Source organism: Bufo bufo, chromosome 9 (genome assembly GCF_905171765.1).
Source record: "Bufo bufo chromosome 9, aBufBuf1.1, whole genome shotgun sequence".
Taxonomy (NCBI): domain Eukaryota; kingdom Metazoa; phylum Chordata; class Amphibia; order Anura; family Bufonidae; genus Bufo; species Bufo bufo.
In genome coordinates, this window is record NC_053397.1 from 150,533,215 (window position 1) to 150,558,023 (window position 24,809).

A 24,809-nucleotide genomic window follows, 5' to 3' on the forward strand; every position below is an offset into this window, starting at 1 on the left:
CTTTTGGCATATGCTGATTATGCTTTCTAATAGGTAATAACACAAATGTAGATGGGGTGGTGTATACAGTGCCTTGCAAAAGTATTTACCTCCCCACCCCTTGACTTTTTTCGTATATTTGGTGCCTCACAACCTGGAATTAACATGGATCGTTTGAGGATTTCCATAATTTAATTTTCAAAATGTCAATTTTCGGTTTTCTATTTCTGAACAATAGTTTTATTTATATGTTTTTCTCATTTCACTTCACCAACTTAGACTATTGTGTTCTGATTCATCACATAAAATTCAGATTAACGAAACATAGAAGTTAAGTCTGTAATGTAACAAAATACTAAAAAAGTCAAGGGGGGTGAATACTTTTGCAAGGCACTGTAATGTGTATATATATATATATATATATATATATATATATATATATATATATATACAATGGCGATCAAACTTAGAGAACAATTTATGAACACTTGAGTTTTTTTGTAATATTGATCATCATTTAATGGATTTTTTGTAAGGGGTACACCATGCCATTAGAACAGTGTTTTCCTAAATAACCAAAGTATATCAACATAAAACCTTTATTTTTCAAAAAACCTGATGATCATATTTAGAGAACAGCAATGACTATAGCACAGAGAAGGATTCTAACTAAGTTTTCTGGAGGTTACAACAGTCACCAATCAGTGGAAGTGTACAGGCCGTTGCTTTGAATGACTTCAGCACATCTGCGGCCATAGGACATCACTAGTCTCTCACACTGCTCTGGTGGGATTTTTAGTCCACTTTTCTTCTAGTCTCTTCAAGAGTTCTGTGACTGTTATGAGTTTCTTAACCATAACTTTGTCACCAAGGATTTTCCAGAGGTTTTCTATTGGGTTTAGATCAGGACTCTGGGCTGGCCATTTCATTGTTTCAATGTTTTCAGTTTCAAGGAACTGCTTTACCCGTTTTGCTGTGTGACAGGGGGCATTGTCCTGCATGAAAATTGCTGGCTGATTGAGTGAGGAACGCAAGGAAGGAACCATGTGTTGTTGAAGAAGGTTCTGATACACACTTGCATTCACTCTGCCATGTATCTGTATGAGAGGTCCAACTCCTGCTGCAGAAAACATTCCCCAAACCATGACACTTCCTCCTCCACTTTTCACTGACTTCTTTACACACTTTGGGTTCAGTCTTTCCCCAGTTTGTCGATGAACATAATGTTTCCCCTCAGACCCAAATAAATTAAACTTGCTTTCATCACTAAAATGAACTCTAGACCACTTCTCCTCTGTCCACACAACATGCTCCTCAGCTAAGGCGAGTCTAGCCTTTTGGTTCTTTCTGCTAATGAGAGGTTTGGTCACTGCAGAGTGGGCTTTCAGTCCTAATGCTCTTAAATGTCGAGACACTGTATGACGAGACAGATCTTTACCCTGTTCAGTACTGAACTGGGGAGCAATTCCAGCTGCAGTGTTGAAACGATTACCCATGGAGATTATCCGCATTATCCTGTCATCTCTTGCATTTGTCTTTCAAGGGCGACCAGCCTTTAGGGGGACTTGAATGAGTTTGGGATGTTGTAAAGATGCAATATTCTAGAAATCACAGACTTGGAACAACTAACTTCTCTTGCTATAGCTGATCGGGTCACCCCTTTGGTCTTTATCTGGACAACCTGCTGCCGGAGGGTTTCAGTCACTTTGGAACGGCACACCATTTTGGCAAAGTCAGTGAAAACTGGAAAGCTAGGCTGACAGTTAAATAGGGTTTGTCAGATCATTAAGGAAATTAGCACCAGTTGCCAGATTAACACCAATAACTTGCAGGTATCTGAAAGTGTTCTTTAATTTTGATCAGTGGTCTTTTTCAATTATCTAATTTACATTTTTATTCTGTGCTTTAGAATAAATACAATGTATGAAATAATATTAAAATACTGCTATTGTACTCATGTTAGGATATATTCACATAGGACTACACTATGACCTTGACATTTCGGAAATTGTGTGTTGTTCTCTAATTTTGATCGCCACTTGTATATACATATATACACTGCCTGTCCCAAAAAAAAGTTGCCACTTGGATTTAACTAAGCAAATAGTTCTGAGCCTCCTATTGGATAATTACTGCATGGGCGATTATCTTTCAGCTGGCAATAAGTTATTTAACCCCAACTGGTGCAATGAGTTGCTTCTAATTTCTTAAACAACCATGTCGAAATACACATCTCGTGGTCGTGGAAAAGATGTTAGTCTGTTTGAGAAGGGTCAAATCATTGGCATGCATCAAGCAGAGAAAACATCTAAGGAGATTGCAGAAACTACTAAAATCGGATTAAGAACTGTCCAACACATTAATAAAAACTGGAAGGATAGTGGGGACCCATCGTATTCGAGGAAGAAATGTGGCGGGATAAAAATCCTGAATGATCGTGATCGGCGATCACTTAAACATTTGGTGAAATAAAATTGAAGAAAAACAACAGTAGAACTCAGGGCTATGTTTAATAGTCAAAGTAAGAGCATTTCCACACGCACAATGCGAAGGGAACTCAAGGGATTGGGACTGAACAGCTGTGTAGCCATAAGAAAACCACTAATCAGTGAGGCAAACCAGAAAAAAAAGGCTTCGATTTGCTAGGGAGCATAAAGATTGGACTCTGGAGCAATGGAAGAAGGTCATGTGGTCTGATGAGTCAAGATTTACCCTGTTCCAGAGTGATGGGCGCATCAGGGTTAGAAGAGAGGCAGATGAGGTCATGCACCCATTATGCCTAGTGCCTAGCGCCTACTGTACAAGCCGGTGGGGGCAGTGCTATGATCTGGGGCTGCTGCAGTTGGTCAGGTCTAGGTTCAGCAACAGTATGTGCTCCAAGAATGAGGTCCGCTGACTACCTGAACATACTGAATGACCAGGTTATTCCATCAATGGATTTTTTCTTCCCTGATGGCAGGGGCATATTTCAAGATGACAATGCCAGGATTCATCAGGCTCAGATTGTGAAAGAGTGGTTCAGGGAGCATGAGGCATCATTTTCACACATGGATTGGCCACCACAGAGTTCAGACCTTAACCCCATTGAGAATCTTTTGGATATGCTGGAGAAGGCTTTGCGCAGCAGTCAGACTCTACCATCATCAATGCAAGATCTTGGTGAAAAATTAATGCAACACTGGATGGAAATAAATCTAGTGACATTGCAGAAGCTTATCGAAACAATGCCACAGCGAATGCGTGACGTAATCAAAGCTAAAGGCTTTTTTTTGGTAGTGACTTTTTTTAGACAGGCAGTATATAAGCGTTCAAAATGCAATCTGGTTCACGCATGCGCGGTGGCCCGTAAATCGACGGTACCCTACCTCCGCGCGTGTTCACAGGCACTGAAAGTAAAATGACAGTACCCAGGTTGGTTGTTCCTTCCCTCCCTGTGTGCGTCCCTCCCTCTGCGCTTTCACAGGCGCTGAATGTAAAATTACGGTCCTTGCGTGTGTGCGTCACTCACTCCCTCCCTCCCTCTGTGCGTTCACAGGCGCTGAATGTAAAATTATGGTACCCAGGTTGCTTGTCCACAGGCGCCAACACGCCTTCTTTTCAGCCAATCTGGTGCCGACTCCTTTTCAAGCGGTACGTCATAGCGGAAGTGACGAGATACATAGCGGAAGTGACGAGGGTACCAGATTTTAACAGGTACCATAATTTAACGGAACACCGGCAGCAGCTACACCCTCCACAACTCCTGTGTCCATCTTTCTACACCCAGACAGGAATCTACTTCTCCCTCAGTGTCTAAATCCCATCACTGACCGACCACAGGCGGTGCCCTCACATCTTTATCTAATCCTATCCTCTGTGATACAGCCTGTTGAGCCGTGTATCTAATCCCATCACTGACCGTCCACAGGCTCTGCCCTCACATGTGTATCTAATCCTATGCTGTGTGATACAGCCTGCTGAGCCGTGTATCTAATCCCATCACTGACAGTCCACAGGCTCTTCCCTCACATCTTTATCTAATCCTATCCTGTGTGATACAGCCTGCTGAGCCGTGTATCTAATCCCATCACTGACCATCCACAGGCTCTGCCCTCACATGTGTATCTAATCCTATCCTGTGTGATACAGCCTGCTGAGCTGTGTATCTAATCCCATCACTGACCGTCTGCAGGCTCTTACCTCACCGTATCCAAACACATCTGTATCTAATCCTATCCTGTGTGATACAGCCTGCTGAGCGGTGTATCTAATCCCATCACTGACAGTCCACAGGCTCTTTCCTCACTATCTCCAGAGTGTGCACACGACCGTGTCCATTTTGCGATCCACATTTTTTGCAGTCCCACTGAGTTCCATGGATTTGAGGTCCTCATTTTGAGGACCACAATAGGACATGTTCTGTCTTTACTGGAACTGACATACGGATGTAAAAAACACACTGATGAAGTCCCTGTGCTTTCCACATCCGTATGTCAGTTTTGCGAAAGATAGAACATGTCCTATTATGGTCCTCATAATGCAGATCTAAAACCCATAGAACTCAATGGGACTGCAAAAAAATGAGAATCGCACACGGACAGTATCCTTATTTAGTGGATCCGCGACTTGCAGACCGCAAAAACAGATACGGTTCTGTGCACGAGCCCCATCACTTATACTCAGCGCCCATAACAGTGACATCCACAGTGCGTCCATAACAATGACATCCACAGTGCCCCCATAACAGTGACATCCACATTGCTCCCATAACAGTGACGTCCACAGTGCCCCCATAAAAGTGACATCCACATTGCCCCCAAAACAGTGACGTCCATAGTGCCCCCATAACAGTGACGTCCACAGTACCCCCATAACAGTGACATCCAGTGTGCCCCATAACAGTGACATCCAGTGCCCCTAGTGCCATCCAATGCGCCCTATTTGTCAGCCAGTGCCCCCTTGTGCCATTCAGTGCCCCCTAGTACCATCCAGTACCCCCACTATGCCATGCATGCCCCCTTTTTTGCCATCAATTGCCCCCCTTGTGCCATCCATTGCCCCCTTGTGCCATCCAGTTCCCCCATTGTGCCATCCATTACCCCCTTGTACCATCCATTGCCCCCATGTGTCATCCACTGTGCCCCAGTGAAATCCAGTGCCCCCATGTGCGATCCTCATTGCCCCAGAGTGGCATCCACAATTCCACAGTGCCGCTCCCCCATCCCAATTTGCCAGTGAGTGCCCCCAGTGAGATCCGCAGCATAGCAATCAGCCTCTCTGTCTGATCACTATGCTGTCACTCCTGCACAGCGCTTACATCGCACTGTGCAGGAGTCAGTACAGGCTTCACATAGAAGCATGTACGATACAGAGAGTGGCCGGCGGTCCTGCACATACGCACTAGCATTCAACCTAGTGCGCTGTGAAGACTGCCGGCCACCGCTTTCTCCAGCAGGAGGCGGTGACGTCACTAGTGATGATCCATCTCCTGCTGGAAAAAGGAAGCGAAGACAGGAAGCAAAGAAAAGCCATCTGGAGGGACCAAGTGAGCAGGAGCAGATCTCAGGAACGGCTGCACTCTGGAAGGTAAGTATGTGATCATTAATCTTTCCTCCACAGGTTAGATTTTTAAAGGGAAAAAAATGGTTAAGCCCGGAGTACCCCTTTAAGTATCCATCCAATAAATCAATACTTAACCTTTTAAACAGATTTTGATACATAACCTAGCTTGTCGATTATGTAAAGCAGAGAGAATGGCTTAAAGCTAGATGAGAGACCTTGGTTGGGACCTGGGGGTTACTATTTATCTTTAAGGAGAGCTCCTGAGCACCTAGTACATGTGAGGAGTCTTCTAAACCTGTGGGTTTCTGGGAAAATATATACATATTATCTTTCCTTCCTAAAGGAGAAAAAAGCTAAGGTGGATTTCTGTGTGGACTACATACCGCATTGAAGTGAAGGGAGGAATTAAGCTATCTATCCATTTTGCACTGTATAAAAGTTAATGGTTCATTTTTATCAATTAACAAAATACAAAGTGAATGAAGTAAAGAGACATCTGTATCAAATCAAAATTTGGTGTGACCACCCTTTACTTTCAAAACAGCATCAATTCTTCTAGGTACACTTGCACACAGATGATGGAGAACATCTGCAGGGAGGTTGTCCCAGACATCTTGGAGAGGTATCCACAGATCTTTTGTGGATGTAGGCTTGCTCAGATCCTTCTGTCTCTTCATGTAAGGCTACTTTCACACCTGCATTCGGTGCGGATCCGTCTTGTATCTGCACAGACGGATCTGCACCGATAACGCAAACGCTTGTATCCGTTCAGATTCGGATCTGTTTGCATTATTCTTTCAAAACGGATCCGTCCTGACTTACATTGAAAGTCAATGGGGGACGGATCCGTTTTCAATTGCACCATATTTTGTCAGTGAAAACGGATCCATCCCCATTGACTTACATTGTAAGTCAGGACGTATCCATTTTGGCTCCGCTTCGTCAGGCGGACACCAAAACGCTGCAAGCTGCGTTTTGGTGTCCGCCTCAAAAGCGCAACGGAGACCAAATGCAGCCAAACTGATGCATTCTGAACGGATCCTTATCAATTCAGAATGCATTGGGGCTGAACTGATCCGTTTTGGAAACGCCTGAAACGGATCTCACAAGCGGACCCAGAAACGCCAGTGTGAAAGTAGCCTAATCCCAGGCATACACAGTGATAATGAGATCAGGATTCTGTGGAGGCTAAATCTCTCCTTCTAGGGCTCCTTGTTCTTCTTTACACTGAATGTACTCTATGTATATATACACTCACCTAAAGAATTATTAGGAACACCATACTAATACGGTGTTGGACCCCCTTTTGCCTTCAGAACTGCCTTAATTCTACGTGGCATTGATTCAACAAGGTGCTGATAGCATTCTTTAGAAATGTTGGCCCATATTGATAGGATAGCATCTTGCAGTTGATGGAGATTTGAGGGATGCACATCCAGGGCACGAAGCACCCGTTCCACCACATCCCAAAGATGCTCTATTGGGTTGAGATCTGGTGACTGTGGGGGCTATTTTAGTACAGTGAACTCATTGTCATGTTCAAGAAACCAATGTGAAATGATTCGAGCTTTGTGACATAGTGCATTATCTTGCTGGAAGTAGCCATTAGAGGATGGATACATGTTCTCATTTTGTTTACGCCAAATTCGGACTCTACCATTTGAATGTCTCAACAGAAATCGAGACTCATCAGACCAGGCAACATTTTTCCAGTCTTCAACAGTCCAATTTTGGTGAGCTCGTGCAAATTGTAGCCTCTTTTTCCTATTTGTAGTGGAGATGAGTGGTACCCGGTGGGGTCTTCTGCTTTTGTAGCCCATCCGCCTCAAGGTTGTGCGTGTTGTGGCTTCACAAATGCTTTGCTGCATACCTCGGTTGTAACGAGTGGTTATTTCAGTCAACGTTGCTCTTCTATCAGCTTGAATCAGTCGGCCCATTCTCCTCTGACCTCTAGCATCCACAAGGCATTTTCGCCCACAGGACTGCCGCATACTGGATGTTTTTCCCTTTTCACACCATTCTTTGTAAACCCTAGAAATGGTTGTGCTTGAAAATCCCAGTAACTGAGCAGATTGTGAAATACTCAGACCGGCCCGTCTGGCACCAACAACCATGCCACGCTCAAAATTGCTTAAATCACTTTTCTTTCCCATTCTGACATTCAGGAGATTGTCAGGAGATTGTCTTGACCAGGACCACACCCCTAAATGCATTGAAGCAACTGCCATGTGATTGGTTGACTAGATAATTGCATTAATGAGAAATAGAACAGGTGTTCCTAATAATTCTTTAGGTGAGTGTATATCTACTCATTCTGAACACTGCATTTCTCAATACATTTACACCTGCTAGCATAACTACCCTGAGAAATCTTTGTTTGCAGCATCCCTTAGGCCCCTTTCACACGGGCGAGTATTCCGCGCGGATGCGATGCGTGAGTTGAACGCATTGCACCCGCACTGAATCCTGACCCATTCATTTCTATGGAGCTGTGCACACGAGCAGTGATTTTCACGCATCACTTGTGCGTTGCGTGAAAATCGCAGCATGCTCCTCTTTGTGCGTTTTTCACGTAACGCAGGCCCCATAGAAATGAATGGGGTTGCGTGAAAATCGCAAGCATCCGCAAGCAAGTGCGGATGGGGTGCGATTTTCACGCACGGCTGCTAGGTGAAGATCAGGATGGGGACCCGATCATTATTATTTCCCCTTATAACATGGTTATAAGGGAAAATAATAGCATTCTGAATACAGAATGCATAGTAAAATAGGACTGGAGGGGTTAAAAAAATTTTTAAAAAAAATTAACTCACCTTAATCCACTTGTTCGCGCAGCCGGCATATCTTCTGTCTTTATCTGTGAGCAATAGGACCTTTGATGACGTCACTACGCTCATCACATGATCCATCACCATGGTGATGGATCATGTGATGAACCATGTGATGAACGCAGTGACGTCATCAAAGGTCCTATTGCTCACAGATGAAGACAGAAGAGATGCCGGTTGCGCGAACAAGTGGATTAAGGTGAGTTAAATCATTTTTTTTATTTTTTTTAACCCCTCCAGCCCTATTGTACTATGCATTCTGTATTCAGAATGCTATTATTTTCCCTTATAACCATGTTATAAGGGGAAATAATACAATCTACTCTACAACTAACCCAAACCTGAACTTCTGTAAAGAAGTTCGGGTCTGGGTACCACAGTCGGTTTTTTATCACGTGCGTGCAAAACACATTGCACCCGCACGATAAAAACTGAACATCGGAACGCAATTGCAGTCAAAACTGACTGCAATTGCATTCCTACTCGCGCGGGTTTGCCGCAATGCACTGGGACGCATCCGGACCTAATCCGGACACGCCCGTGTGAAAGAGGCCTTAGTGTATGCTAAACTGCCTAGATGAAGCTGTCCATAAGGGGAGCTCAATGCATAGGAATTTACACAGCTACCAGTGACTGCAGTGGAAGCTGTAAAAAACTCCTTTGCACTGAACTCTCCCTAGTGACTGCATGAAAAGGTTTTTTTCTTGGGAACACACCGTAAGAAGAAGTTCAGCGTCTCCCACCCACCACCTTCTGCCCCGACATTCCACCAGGTCATCATAGCAGTGATGGAAGGTACAACTCTGCATGTAGATCAGATACCCTGTTCAATGTGACAGATTCCATTTAAGGGAGCATTCGCAATTAGGTTTTTGCTGGTGTTTTTGCACCTGTGTGTTTGGTGCATGTTTTTTTTTTTGCTGTAAAAACGCCAACATCAGATGTTATCTGAAGGTCTGTGGAAATAATAAAGGCGGGATACATAAGCATATCTTTCCTACTGCCATTATTAAGTATGTGGCATTTGTCTTTTTAGCTTCTTTAAAAAAAAAAACGCAGAAGGCTGTAGATCTTGACATTTTTTCAGGTGATTTATATTTAGGCTACTTTCACAATTGCGGCAGTGTGATCCGGCAAGCAGTTCTGTCGTCGGAACTGCCTGCCGGATGCGCCGATCTGGATGTGACTGAAAGCATTTGTGAGACGCATCCGGATGCGGATCCATCTCACGAATGCATTGCAAGAACGAATCCGTCTCTCCGCTTGTCATGCGGACAGACGGATCCGTCTTGTATCTTTTTTCACAATACCGCTCTGAGCATGCGCAGACTGGAAGGACGGATCCGGTATTTTGAATGCCGGATCCGGCACTAATACATTCCTATGGGAAAAAAATGCCGGATCCGGCATTCAGGCAAGTCTTCAGTTTTTTTGCGCCGGAGATAAAACCGTAGCATGCTACGGTTTTGTCTTTTGCCTGATCAGTCAAAATGACTGAACTGAAGACATCCTGATGCAAACTGAACGGATTACTCTCCATTCAGAATGCATAGGGATATGACGGATCAGTTATTTTCCGGTATAGAGCCCCTGTGACGGAACTCTATGCCGGAAAAGAAAACCGCTAGTGTGAAAGTAGCCTAACTCAACAGGGAAAATGGCAGAATGAAAATGGTAGTGGGCAAATGCCACACAAAACAGTGAAAAACAGCAGGTGGCCCAAAAAAAGATGCAGTTATTCTACAATTTTTATCGCTCCAAAAATGTCAGTGCAAATCTGTGTGTAGGGAACTGAAGCTAGAAAGTGGGAGAAGTACAGGCAAAGTCATGTGAAAAGAAAGGGAAGTGTGCGTCCATTGTGTCTAGCCTATATTCTACATGGAATCTCCCTCTCTATCCTTGCAGTAAGGAAGGGTCATGTGTTTCTGCCAGGAAAGTGTCCTCAGTGGCTGAGAACGCCTCAGACCTGGTAATTGTGTTGGACACAGGAATTTTGTCTTCATTTTCCTCAGACAAAGCTTATTCTCGCTATGCTCTGTGAATAGTGTGTGGTATTATCTCCAAACCACTTTGCCACTTAGTTGAAACAATCTGTGTGCCATGGGAATCACTGCGTCATTTGAAATCTCATCATGGGCACTGGCTTTAATACAATCATTTAGAGTGTAAATGCCACCTAAAGCTGCCATGTTGATTCAGCATTAACCTCTTCTTGCATTAATCTTACTGGTGGCGTAAAAGGATCAATATAAGAAGGAGGGTGAAGGGAACCCATGAAGTTAATCTTTTATAACTAACTTTAAATATTGCTTTTGTTTCTGTCCATTTTAGCCATTTGGGATTGGAGCCTTTTTGTTTTTTTATCTGTTCTTCAAATAGAATGGAATATAACATATGAAGGAAGTGTAAGGTGTGGATCTGACTTGTGGTTCCAGAATCACAGTCAGGCTCAGCCAGGGGTCTTCTGACTGTCCTGCCGATGTCAGATGTTGGGGAAAAGAAGGATTAGCCATGTTGGATTCCAACCTTCCTTTGCTCCAGTGAGAGAGACACCGCTGCCAGGAAACACGTGCATGCAATAAGCTGGCATATACCTGGAACGGTATAGTTCTTTCACTTGGATTACAAGCCTTTTCTGCCCTTAAATAATTCATGTACCATTATCTTTATTGTTATGTGCACACTAGGACTGGCTTACACAGTGTATTTTTTATTCCGTTTTTTATGCCTTTTTTATACAGAACATATTAAAGGGAGTCTGTCACTAGGAAACTCAAGGCTAGTTCAACTGAATATAATAATTACTCTCACTTTGTGATCTACCGCTTAGAAAGTACCTTAAATTCATATGCAAATGAGCAGTTAAGGGCATTGAGGGCAGGTCCAACCAATATGGGCACCTTTCCTCCTCCTGCTTCCTCTGTCAGACCCTCCCTCCCCATCTTCATTGACAGGGTCAGACGAGATGACTGTGCATGTACAAAGTAAAAATACAAAAAATGCCATCTAAATTCAACTTGGTTTATTCATTGAGCACCAAACTTTCAGGAAATTTCGAGTAATTTAGAGAAGCACTTTTGATGTTCACTACAGCTCTGGGGAGTAAGCTATTCTGCAAATAGAAGCCTATTTCTCAATTTGTTTGCATGTATTTATAAACCATCGAGTGATTGCATGATTAGCTGATTTCTGAAGCTCACATGCGGCACCATTAATTATCTTCAGGAGTATATATACTGTGTTTCGGAAAAAATGAAACATGCTTCCAAATTTGTGTGTGTATTTTTTTTGGGTGGTGGTGGTGGTGGGGGGGGGGGGTATGAAGTGTTTCTCCGTTAACTTTAGGGTAACCACCAACAATTGGATACCACAGGTCTAATTTTCCTGGCATTTCTTTGTGGTTTGACAGTATATTTTTCCATAGAAACGGTCCTAGGAGGATTTTCTGCTGCTATGACGGTGGCATGTCTTTTTTTAAATACGCAGCATTTTTTTTCCCTGCATTTTAATTCATAGCAGCCACGTTACATGCTGGAAATTATTAAACACCCTACAAAATTTGTTTTGGTTTCTTTGTAGTGAAGTTTTGGCGTATTTTGTTCCCTTGGTGTCTTTTTGAAATCACAGAATTTTTTCAGACATTTTCCAATAGATTTCAACATATGAAAGAAAAAAAAATGCTTGATTAAAGAACGGCCACCTCAGAAAATGCTTGTAAAATTCCCATAAATTTCATGGCATTTACAAACCAATAAAAAAAAACAAAGGCTGGTATAAGATGTGTGTTCATTCCAGGAAACATGTTCCGTGTGTGAGAGGTATTTCCCCGACTGACCGCTGTGAAGTGAACTCACAGCATTATAATGACTTATGATGTGAATTCCAGTCACAGACATTATTACTACCAAGATGCAGAACTTTCCATTTATCCACATTGAACCTCATTTGCCAAGCTGATGCCCAATCACTCAGAGTGTTCAAGTCATCTTGTAGTTAAGGCTACTTTCACACTTGTGTTTGGTGCGGATCCGTCATGGATCTGCACAGACAGATCCATTCAGAAAATACAACCGTCTGCATCCGTTCAGAATGGATCCGTTTGTATTATCTTTAACAGTCATGAACTCCATTGAAAGTCAATAGAGGACGGATCCGTTTTCTGTTGTGCCAAATTGTGTCATAGAAAATGGATTCGTCCCCATTGACTTACATTGTGAGTCAGAACGGATCCGTTTGGCTCAGTTTCGTCACACGGACACCAAAACGCTGCAAGCAGAGTTTTGGTGTCCGCCTCCAAAGCGGAATGGAGACGGAGCGGAGGCAAACTGATGCATTCTGAGTGGATCCTTTTCCATTCAGAATGCATTAGGGCAAAACTGATCCGTTTTGGACCGCTTGTGAGAGCCCTGAACGGATCTCACAAACGGAAAGCCAAAACACCAGTGTGAAAGTAGCCTTATGGACATCTTTCATAGACTACACAGTACTACACAACTTAGTGTCATCTGCAGAAATAGAAATGGTGCTATTAATCCCGTCCTCAATATCATTAATAAATAAATTAAATAATAAAGGGCCCAGAACTGAACCTTGGAGTACACCACTTATAACCTGGGACCATTCTGAATAGGAATCATTGACCACAACTCTCTGGACACGGTCCTTCAGCCACTATAAACTATACTTTCCAAGCCAATAGATCTTACTTTACCTATAAAATGTCTATGAGGGACAGTATCAAAAGCCTTTGCAAAATCCAGAAACACTACATCCACAGCCGCCCCTCTGTCCAGGCTACTACTCACCTACTCTCACAATCGTCTGAAACTAGCCTTAGGCTGGGTTCACACCGGCATTGCGGGAAAATGTGTGGGTGCGTTGCGGGAACACCCGCGATTTTTCCGCGCGAGTGCAAAACATTGTAATGCGTTTTGCACTCGCGTGAGAAAAATCGCGCATGTTTGGTACCCAAACCCGAACTTCTCCACAGAAGTTCGGGCTTGGGATCGGTGTTCTGTAGATTGTATTATTTCCCCTTATAACATAGTTAATTATTACTTTCAGTTAACTTTCAGTTAAAAATACTTTCAGCAGTTGTCAGGGCATCAATATGACATTTTGTCTATGTCTTTGGCCTCCGTTCCATTTTTTTTAAGGATAGGATAGGGACCCATTCATTTCAATGGGTCAGCAAAAAAATGCTGATAGTTCATCCGTTTGTGTTCCGCGTCCGTTGTCCGTGTTTCCCTTCAGCAAAAAAAATAGTGCATGTCCTACTTTTTTCACATTTGCGGACAAGGATAGGCATTTATTACAAGGGATCTGTGGAAAAAAAACAGATCCTCCAAAAAAAACGGATGCTGCATTCTTTTTTTTTTAGCGGACCCACAATTTGCGAACGCAAAAAACAACTGTCGTGTGCATGAGGCCTTAAAGTGCCACTTATTTGTTGGCTAGAGATGAGCATTTTTTTCCTTCCATAATGAAAGTTAATTATAATATCTAATAAACGTGTAAAATATAAGAGTGAAACTGGATCGCACATCCTCAATACTATGCTTTTATCTAATAACTGCTTCTCAGCATAATTATCATCGCTTCTCAGTGCAATTTATCTTGTATACCTACCCCAATATTGCATGCTGTACATGAGGCATTAGTATACAATTTGATCAAAAAGCATAAGCCCACTCACCAAAACAAGGTTGCCTCTTTGAATGTGAACCTACTCTAAATTTGGCGCATCGCTGCGTGGCGACCACCAGCGCCGCAGCACCGCACCAGCAGGCAGCGAGACCCAGCAGTCAAACAGCACCCCCGCTGTCTGGCAAAGCCACCCTGGCACTGGGCCCCACTAACCCGCCAGCACCAAAGCAACAATGGCCGCCACGCAGCACTGCACCATGTGAACAGGTGTGAAACTCACCTTATCACATACTCTCAGGAACGCCAACTGATAGGAGGTAGGACTTTATACACCCTTAGGTTCCATTCAAACGTCCGCAAGTGTTGTCCGCACCCATTCCACAATTGTCGTGGTGAGTGGGCCTATGCTTTTTGATCAAATATTTTACACATAATATCTAATAAAGCCTATCAAATTATGGTTCAGCAGAAGTCTTATCATGTAAGCATTATAAGTATATTTCAAGTGCCACCCCCACCCTTACAGGGGTTGGCCATTTTGTGTCTGTCTACTTGTGACTAGTGTGTATGTAATATGACTACACTCACCTAAAGAATTATTAGGAACACCATACTAATACGGTGTTGGACCCCCTTTTGCCTTCAGAACTGCCTTAATTCTACGTGGCATTGATTCAACAAGGTGCTGATAGCATTCTTTAGAAATGTTGGCCCATATTGATAGGATAGCATCTTGCAGTTGATGGAGATTTGAGGGATGCACATCCAGGGCACGAAGCTCCCGTTCCACCACATCCCAAAGATGCTCTATTGGGTTGAGATATGGTGACTGTGGGGGCCATTTTAGTACAGTGAACTCATTGTCATGTTCAAGAAACCAATTTGAAATGATTCGAGCTTTGTGACATGGTGCATTATCCTGCTGGAAGTAGCCCATCAGAGGATGGATACATGTTCTCATTCTGTTTACGCCAAATTCGGACTCTATCATTTGAATGTCTCAACAGAAATCGAGACTCATCAGACCAGGCAACATTTTTCCAGTCTTCAACAGTCCAATTTTGGTGAGCTCGTGCAAATTGTAGCCTCTTTTTCCTATTTGTAGTGGAGATGAGTGGTACCCGGTGGGGTCTTCTGCTGTTGTAGCCCATCCGCCTCAAGGTTGTGCGTATTGTGGCTTCACAAATGCTTTGCTGCATACCTCGGTTGTAACGAGTGGTTATTTCAGTCAACGTTGCTCTTCTATCAGCTTGAATCAGTCGGCCCATTCTCCTCTGACCTCTAGCATCCACAAGGCATTTTCGCCCACAGGACTGCCGCATACTGGATGTTTTTCCCTTTTCACACCATTCTTTGTTAACCCTAGAAATGGTTGTGCGTGAAAATTCCAGTAACTGAGCAGATTGTGAAATACTCAGACCGGCCCGTCTGGCACCAACAACCATGCCACGCTCAAAATTGCTTAAATCACCTTTCTTTCCCATTCTGACATTCAGTTTGAAGTTCAGGAGATTGTCTTGACCAGGACCACACCCCTAAATGCATTGAAGCAACTGCCATGTGATTGGTTGACTAGATAATTGCATTAATGAGAAATAGAACAGGTGTTCCTAATAATTCTTTAGGTGAGTGTATATGGCACTTACTAATATAGTCTTCATTGATATTCTGTGACATTCACTATATTTCATAAGCCAAGCTCCCTGCTTAGGCAAATATTCTGTACTGGCTGCACAGAGGTCCTGTCCATAAGATGGCCATTGATGGGGGGTCATGTGGCACTTAGCCTCCTCCATCCTAACATACTACACTTGCGCCAAACTCTCAAGTGCAGATGGCAGGTGTAGTGTATTTGAATGGAGGACACATGGTCACATGGCCCTCCATCAGCAGCCATTTTATGGACAAAACATGGAGCATGTCTTATGAAATATAGAAAATGGAGCATATTTTCAACAAAGCCTATACTAGTAAGGCTACATTCACATTTCTGGTGAATATTTCCGGCAGTGCTTTGTTGCCAAATAGTGATCTTACAAACACATTGGTCAACAGTAACCAGAAAGTGGACAACTTCTTTAAATGTACATATTTGTTCAATATAATTAGGCCACATCCATGTCTGTTTTACAGACGCAGTTTAGGATGTGTCTCAATGTGTTTTCACCATGGTTGATCCGTTTTAGGGACACAAACCTTTTTTTACAAGCTTTTAACCAATTTTCTGTGCAATGAATCAATGGAAAATGGACCAAACCCATTTTGAAAATAATGGGTTTGCTCTGTATAAAAAATGGACCAAAAAAATGCATGATCCTGTATTTTCCTGTATAGCCTGGGGTAAAACACAGCCATCTATATATAAATATAGAATTCAGTGGATCTGTGTGGAGAACATGGACAGAACATGGACGAGGATCAATGACGTGAATAAGTCCTAAGGGGGGAATTATAATTGTTGCTGTATTTGAAGTTTTATTATTTATGAATGTGATGCGTATTAAGGCTAGTTACAGCCTGCATTTGTGGGCGGGGCTGCCGGCCTATTTATTCCCTTGTGACCTCACCTCTGGACGGTCGCTTCAGGCTGGCTTCTCCGTTCCGCCCCGTCACTTCCGGTTCGCGGTCGCGTCACTTCCGGGTGGCTCCCTGGGCTGCCTCGGCTGGGGGCAGCGTTCGTGCATCGCCCGGCCGGGCCCGGCCAGTCCTTCTCTTCTTTCCAGCTCCGGGAGAGCCTCCTCTCGTCAAGTCTGTTTTGGTCCACAGCGGGGTTCGGCGGGTCCGGCGCCCGCAGCGCTTCAGGTGGGGGCGGACTGTTCCGCTCGGCTCCCCCTGCGCCTCAGGTCTTCAGCGGTGTAGCAGAGCTGGGGTATGATAAAAAAAAAAAAAAAAAAAGGGGGCACGCACTGCTCTGCTGCCTATGTTCAATTTTATTATGTCCTTGTTTTGTCCAGCAGGTTCCTCAATGTTGTGTGGTTCCCTATATAGACATATTCCTCATGCCATCCCCATATGACTCTCATTACCTTGTCCATAACACTTGTTGTGCCGCCCTCCTGTGCACGTGTGCACCTCCGCATCCCTTGCCGCCTTCCTGTGTGATCATTTGTGGCGCTGTGGTGTGGTGTCGCCTCCCGTGCACGCGTGGTCGGCTCCACTTGTGTGTCACCCTCCGGGGCACATTGCAGGGCTTAGTGGCGTGGGGCTGTCCTCCGTGCTCAGGGTTCCTGGCATTGCTGCCATGCCGCCCCTTTTGGCACAGACACGGGGCTCTGCCAGCTTCCCGGACTGGTGCGTGGATGGAGGAGGGTGGTATAGCTCTTAATCAGGCCTTCCTTTCGTGCTCTGAATGCTGTTTTCAGGCTGTCTCGTACCATGTTGAGCTCAGGGTTTCTTGTTTCTCTGGTCATGTCTGGGTGCTGATAAGTTTTTTTCCCATATGAACAGGACTGCGGTTGCAGGGTTTCCAGACTTCCCGTTCAGCCAGGTAGCGACTCTTCAAGTTTCTGGGTTCTCCAGGTATCTCGCATATGTTATCGTACTATCTCCACAAGTGTCGTTTTTGCTCTCACATGTCTTAGGTGGTCTACCGCGACCGCCCAGGCTCGTTTTGCTATCTTCCTGGTTCGCCCAGGCTCTTTTTCTGTCATCCTGGGTCGCCCAGACTTGTATTATTCCAGTCTCCTTGGTTCGCTCGGGCTCGCCTTATCGCTGTCTTCCTGGCTCGCCCAGGTTCACGCTGTCTCTGTCGTCCTGGATCGCCCAGGCTCGCTCTGTCCCTGTTGTCCTGGATCGCCCAGGCTCGCTCTGTTCCTGTCGTCCTGGTTCGCCCAGGCTCGCTCTGTCCCTGTTGTCCTGGATCGCCCAGGCTCGCTCTGTCCCTGTTGTCCTGGATCGCCCAGGCTCGCTCTGTTCCTGTCGTCCTGGATCGCCCAGGCTCGCTCTGTTCCTGTCGTCCTGGATCGCCCAGGCTCGCTCTGTTCCTGTCGTCCTGGATCGCCCAGGCTCGCTCTGTCCCTGTCGTCCTGGATCGCCCAGGCTCGCTCTGTCCCTGTCGTCCTGGATCGCCCAGGCTCGCTCTGTCCCTGTCGTCCTGGATCGCCCAGGCTCGCTCTGTCCCTGTCGTCCTGGATCGCCCAGGCTCACGCTGTCCCTGTCTTCCCGGTTCGCCCAGGCTCGCGCTGTCCCTGTCATCCTGGATCGCCCAGGCTCGCTCTGTCCCTGTCGTCCTGGATCGCCCAGGCTCGCTCTGTCACTGTCGTCCTTGATTCACCCTTTCACGTTCCTTATAAGCGCTCTTGAGCACGTCAGGTCCACCTGGTCAGGCACCTCTCAGTTCACTCCTGTTGCAGGGTCATTTTCCTTCCTGCTTTGCACAGGCATCGGTTCCGGTCTGCCTCCTTCTGGATCACCTGGTCCCGTTTCTCTTCTTCCGTGCTCCTGCTCGCACGGGTCACCTCGTGGTCACAGCACGTGCCTATTCTATAATTTTTTCATTCGACTCATCCAGGTCCTTCCAGCAGGCACCAGAGGCGTTCAGTTCCTCTTGTCGCCTGTTCACCCGCCCCCGCCCGCGGCACTTTCTGGCCTTTTCCCAGCACTCTGCATTTCGCCCATGGTCCCGCTCTCGTCCACGGTCCTCTCCCATCTTTTCTCCCCACCTTGGTCCTTTTCTTTTCTTCTTTCGCTGGTCGGCTCCTAAAGCGGTGTTTATTCGTGCCTGTCTTTGCTTACGTCCACAGGTAAATTTTTTCCCCGTACTCTCTCCAGTACCCTCCTGTTGCGAGTTCCAGTTTTGCTGCGATTCGGGTAGGATCACGTTTTCTTCACGCCTCTCTCCTCATTTCATGCCGGTCCTTTGTTCATTAAAAAATTTTTTTTTTTTTTTTTTTCTCTTTCTTCTCCTCTCTCCTCCCCTTTGTCGTCTGTTTGTTTTGACTTTTCTTTAACAGGTTCAAGATGTCACAACCATCGGATATTGAGGACTCCTTCTCGGGTCCCGGCTCATCAGTTTCAGGGCACGCTGGGAGCCCATCTCTCAGGCGTTGGACTGTCCCTAAACTAATCGCTGAGCTGAATAAGAAGGGTATTCCCCATCCAGCTTCGGCCCGAAAGGCGGAACTCTATCGCCTCCTGAGGACCGAGCCAGGGAGCGGCAATTCCCAGTCCTCCCTCTCTTCCATCCAGCTGTCGCTGCACCAGCTGCAAGCCACCGTCAGCAGCCTCGTCGGTTCTTTGGCGGACGTCCAATCCAGAGTTGCGGAGCTGGAGTCTCGTGGCTCAGAGGATCCTCCGTCCGCAATCACTGCGATTGTTCCCTCGTCTTCCCAGGAGCCTGCGTTGGGTACGCTCAGCGCTGGTCCTGTTGTTGCCCCAGCCTACTTTGTCCCTGAGGGTATCAAGAAGGACATTTTAGCTGGGAAGGACATCAACTTGGCGTCCATCCTGATAGCCTCCCAGGATGTGGCCGAAAATAGAGTTATTAACTGCGGGGAGGTTGCAGTGCTACTCAGGGCGAAAGATGCCCGCCTGAATAGAAAGCTTTCTATTCCAGAATTCGTGCTGGCATTTAGCCTTTATCGCGATGTGGTCTGCTCAGCCCATCCGCTCAGGCGGGAGGAACTGGATACATATCTTTACCGCCTGACGGATCTGGGATACAAATATGGCGGCTTTAATTTTTACGATTATCATCGTTCATTTTCCGCCAAGGCTGCGGCAGCCTTGGCCCAGTTTCATTTTGTCACCAACTGGGCCATATTGGACATGGAGCTCTTTTTCCGACATTTCGCCGGGCTGAGAGCTCCCACCTGCACGACATGCCAGTCCATCTTGCACACGGCCGACTGGTGCCCCTTGCTGGCCACTCCGGGTCTTGACCGGGCCCTCCCGGGTCCTTCCGGCCAAAGAAGCCAGCCGTCCGTGGACAAGTTGGGCAGGCCCATCGTGTTCCTAGGACAGAGCCAGGTGTGCAACAATTTTAATGCAGGCGGGTGCGGTTTCGGCAGCTGCAGAGCCTTACACGTCTGCTCCCTGTGCTTTAGGGCTCACCCCCGTTCTTCCTGTCCTAAGAAACCCTCTAAGTCATGACTAGCCGACATCAACGTCGACTTGCTGGCTGTCCTCTTACAGGAGCACCCCGATCAGCATCTGGTCCAGTTCCTCCTTTCAGGATTCAGGAGGGGTTTCCACACTGGGTTGATTGCCCTCCCTCTTGAGTCCTGGGAGGGGAAAAACCTGCAGTCAGCCATGCACGATCCGGGCGCAGTCGACAGCTTGTTGTTGACAGAAGTCCAGAAAGGGTTCCTGCTGGGCCCATTCGACTCCATCCCTTTTGATGTCTGGAGGATTAGCCCGATCGGGTTAGTCTCCAAGCAATCCTCAAATAAAAAAAGGTTAATTTACGACCTGTCTGCGCCCCATATGTCCTCCACTCCCAGCTTGAATTCCCTGATTCCATCGGAAGAGTTCTCAATGTCCTATTCCACCATAGGGGAAGCAATTAAATTCATCTTGCAGTCAGGAAGAGGGGCCCTTCTCGCTAAGGCAGATATAGCGGATGCCTTCAAGTTGCTTCCTATCGCACCTCATCTCTGGGGATTTTATGGCATTAAGTGGGGTCACAAGTATTATTTTGCCAATAGACTTACCTTTGGCTCCAAGAGCAGCCCTTGGTTATTTGACCAGTTCGCGGGCGCTCTGCACTGGATCTTGGGTCACCACGGGGGTTTGGATATGGTCATCCACTATCTCGACGACTACTTAATTGTCCAAGACCCCCGGGGTGAAGCCTCCGGGCTGGACGTCCTCCTCCAGCTGTTTTCCAGTCTCCAGGTTCCAGTCGCCACTTCCAAGACCGAGGGCCCTGGCACGAGGGTCACCTTCCTGGGCATCGTGTTAGATTCCGTCGCCATGGAGGCTAGTCTACCGGAGGCGAAATTGGCTAGGATCAGGGCTGCAGTCTCCACCGCGGCTTCCTCCCGGGTTCTTACCAAGCTGGAGTTGCAGTCTCTCCTGGGTTCCCTCAATTTCGCCTCCCGGATCATGCCCCAGGGGAGATCCTTCGTGTCTAGGCTCCTCTCTCTTCTCCCCTCGGCACAGGACCAGGATTCCGTCGTCCATCTTGACAACCAAGCGGTCGCGGATCTCCTCATGTGGCACTCCTTTCTGACTTCCTGGAATGGCATTTCCCTTTTCGTGCCCTCCTTGGATGCCTTTTCCTCGAGGATTCAGTCCGACGCCGCCGCCTCTCGCGGGTTTGCGGCCATTTTTCACCCACACTGGCTGGTTGGCAAGTGGCCGGCGGAATTCTCCCTCGATGGCGAGTCCCTCAAATCTTCCCCTCTTCTGGAGCTGTACCCGCTGGTGGCGGCCGCCCAGGTCTGGGGCCCCCTCTGGGCCTACAAACCCGTAGCTTTCATCACGGATAGCCTAATCCTGGTAGAGGTTCTCTCCAAAGGCAGGGCCAAATCACCTAGCATCATGTCCCTCCTCCGCAGGTTGGTTTGGCTTTCCCTACGGCACAACTTTCATATATTCCCTTCCCACATCGCGGGGGCTGAGAATGTGGTGGCGGACGCCTTGTCCCGTTTTAACTACACCGTCTTCTTCCAGGCAATGCCAGACGCAGATCCGGTGGGCACGCCCGTTCCCCCCCTGAGCCTCCTGACCATGGACTAGGACAGCTGGTGGCATCCGCAAAGAAGTTGGTCCAGGGATCCTTGGCCAAGAACACCGCCAGGAACTATCTCACGGGCTACAGGGCGTTCCGGCGCTTCATGCTCAGCCACCCGCAGAACGGCCAGGACTATGTGACCTTTGTCATGGCATTCATCGCCCACTGCCATCTCCACCTACACCTCACTTCCAATTCCATCAAGGGGTACCTAGCAGGTGTCCAGCACTACAGGCTGCTTGCCGATCCCACCTGCCAATCAATTTTGGCCAACCAGGCGGTGAAGGCAACCCTCAGGGGCATACAAAAAATCAGCCCATGCCCAGTAGCGCGGAGACAGCCGATTTCTGGGGAGTTATTTCAAAGTCTGTCTCTAGCCCTAGACGGTTCCCCCTTTGGGCACCCAGCAAGCCTTGTCATCAAGGCTGCAATCTATCTCGGGTTTTATGGCTTCCTAAGACCAGGGGAATTTACTTCCAGTGCCTTGACGCGCTCCACCCTCCTTAAACGCCATCTCGTCCGGCAAGGTGACCAGTTTTCCCTTTTTCTCCCTTCATCCAAGACTAGTCAATCAGGTCCTCCCGTCGAGATTAGGTTCTTTCCCACAGCAAACTCCTGGTGCCCCATCAAGGTACTGGGGGCCCTGACCGAGTTTCTCCTTCCTCTAGCACCAGAGGATCCGCTACTTCCCCTCCAGGGCAGACCTCTCTCCGCGTCCCAGTTCATGTCCCACGTTCGCGCATTAGCGGCAGGGCTAGGGCATAACCCAGACACGATTTCAGGGCATTCTTTCCGTATAGGAGCCGCCTCCGCGGCCTCCAAACACCGGGTTCCCGCGCATATTATCCGCAGGATGGGGCGCTGGCGTTCTTCATGCTTTGCCAGGTATATACCTAACCCGCAGGTCGAGATTGCCAGGGCTTTTGGTTCACTGGCCTTGTAAGTTGTCCAGTTTACTCAATAAACATTTTTTCACTCCTAACGCGTTGGTAATCTTCTTGCCCACATATACAGGCCTACCCCGCTCTGGCTCCGGGCACAGTTCAGCCATAATAGGTCTGGAGGGTGGTAGGTCCCCCCCCCCCAACTCCAAGCTGACGTACACCTCAGCCCCTACCACAAGTATTAAGGCTGGTTACAGCCTGCATTTGAGGGCGGGGCTGTCGGCCTATTTATTCCCTTGTGACCTCACCTCTGGACGGTCGCTTCAGGCCCCACCCTCCCGACCCTTCTTCTTTCATTCCACTCTCTTGGGTGGCCCACATATACAGGCCTACCCCGCTCTGGCTCCGGGCACAGTTCAGCCATAATAGGTCTGGAGGGTGGTAGGTCCCCCCCCCCAACTCCAAGCTGACGTACACCTCAGCCCCTACCACAAATATTGTTTATACATTTGGTGCAAGTGTAAGGTTGTTACACCTATTTCAGTGGAAGTACGCCTGGGAGTTACTTGGTGTGGAGTTGCACTGTGGCTGTGACTTTTTTGTGACATTTTAAAAATTGCGTGACATAAATATGACTTAAAAGTGATCTACTGGCAAAACCTGACCTGTTTCTCACTGCACTGCTAAAAGTGGCATGAGAACGGACAGCTCACAAAAAAGCTGCAAAATGTGTGACTTTTGACACAAAATGTTGCATGTGACATCACTTGAGACATGTTTAGGCCACAAAACTGGTATAGCAGATTTGTTAAATGTCCCCCCTTAGTCTTCACCATTTTGACTGTCTAATTTATTGACCAAAATGTGTTCGACGTCTGAGTAAGAGCTTGTTCACACGACCGTATGGCTTTTTCAGTGTTTTGCGGACTGTTTTTTCCGTTGTTTCCGTTATGTTTTTCAGTTTTTCTGTATGGCATATACAGTATACAGTAATTACATAGAAAAAATTGGGCTGGGCATAAAATTTTCAATAGAACGGATACAGAAGACATACGGATTCATTTCCGTATGTGTTCAGTTTTTTTTGCGGACCCATTGACTTGAATGGAGACACGGAACATGATTTGCGGACAATAATTGGACAAGACTCAAAATGTAGCGGAACGGACCTGCGGACATACAGAAACGGAATGCTCACGGAGTACATTACGTTTTTTTTGCGGACCCATAGAAATGAATGGTTCCGTATACGGACCGTATGCGGAACGCAATAAACGGCCCGTATGCGGAACACAAAAAACGTTCGTGTGAACGAGCCCTAACAAAAATGTCGGTTTCATGCATCAGTGAGCAGCCTGCTTTTTTCCCTGCAAATGCCGTGTCTTTGATTTCTGTGTAATAGTCATTAGTATCTTCCATTTGCGGTTGCTTCTTTTTTTTATGTTCTCTGAAAAAATGAAGACTGATTTTGACAAAAGGCAGAGGAAGCGATGCACAAAAGAAAAATGGTCACGTCAGTGTAAGCCTTTGCCTTATTTGCAACGTGTCAAGTAATTGTTCAGTGAAGGGGTTAATGTATTCACACTAGGACTCCTTAGCTGAGGACAATGGTGGTACAGATTCAGGTGCTGCGAAAGCCAAGGCACAAGCTGTATTTCTCTCCCACACGAGGCGTGCTGCCTTCTAAGTTAGCCCTGATACGCTATCTCCATAGTAACTCATTGCAGGTCCACTGCTTTTATATACTCGCAAGCAGCAAGTGGGTTTAAACAAAGCGAAAGCAGAGGAGTAAGAGACGGATGGAAGAGTACAAAAGTAAATATATTGCGTATTTTGCAGGGTGCATTATTAGCAGTAGCAGGACGGGGGTGGCTGCGCTGGAGAGAACCTATTGTAGAGCCACGTCTAGCTAGTCTAAGAATGTATCCCCTTATTCACCCACAACCGTCAGACCATAAGATGTGGCTTGAGATCTCTGGCCAGGCAGCCCATTGCCTATTGATGCATAGTATGGCACATGCCTGATTATTAAGTGTCTCGCTTTGGACACAGATGTCAGCATCCAAGAGGCAAAATCAATGAGATATGGGGACCTGGCAAGGACAATGACATTTTAATTAGAAACTACTGAATTACAATATGAAAATGCTCTACCACAAATCATATTTTGCAAATAGTGCTGTACATGGGATAATAGATTACTTTGGTTGTTACTCCATTTTCATATAAGCTAGAAGGAATGGATGTATTTTAAAT

The 24,809-nt window shown here is 46.5% G+C and overlaps 1 long non-coding RNA gene across 1 annotated transcript; it reads right to left on the bottom strand.

Moving 5' to 3' along the window:
- Window positions 1–1,914: 1,914 nt before the first annotated feature.
- LOC120978576 lies at window positions 1,915–23,071 on the bottom strand. Its single transcript, XR_005774123.1, has 4 exons — window positions 23,061–23,071; window positions 11,031–11,037; window positions 5,759–5,765; window positions 1,915–2,037 (listed from the first exon to the last, which is right to left on the bottom strand). It is a non-coding gene; the product is annotated as an uncharacterized LOC120978576 (long non-coding RNA).
- Between the last annotated feature and the right edge of the window lie 1,738 nt (window positions 23,072–24,809).